The 226-nt window shown below is 73.5% G+C and overlaps 1 pseudogene; it reads left to right on the top strand.

Moving 5' to 3' along the window:
• Window positions 1–226, top strand: part of LOC119289098 — an 8,386-nt pseudogene continuing 8,160 nt past the window's right edge.

Raw genomic sequence — 226 nt, 5'->3', positions numbered from 1 at the left:
ATGGCTGCGCCGGCGAGCGACGACGAAAGCAAGGACGTGGACGCCTTCCTGTCGTCGTGCGCGGCGTCGGGCGAGGTCGCGTATGCCGCCGCTGAGGTCGTGCTCGAGCGCCTCCAGGCCCGCGCCTCCCGCGCCGCGGCCCGACGCCTCCTCGACGGCGTCCACCGCCGCTTCGACGCCGGGCAGGAGAACCGCTTCCTCACCTTCCACTTCCGCGACGTCGTCG

Source organism: Triticum dicoccoides, chromosome 4A, assembly GCF_002162155.2.
Source record: "Triticum dicoccoides isolate Atlit2015 ecotype Zavitan chromosome 4A, WEW_v2.0, whole genome shotgun sequence".
Lineage (NCBI taxonomy): Eukaryota > Viridiplantae > Streptophyta > Magnoliopsida > Poales > Poaceae > Triticum > Triticum dicoccoides.
This window is presented reverse-complemented; position numbering and strand designations above follow the sequence as displayed.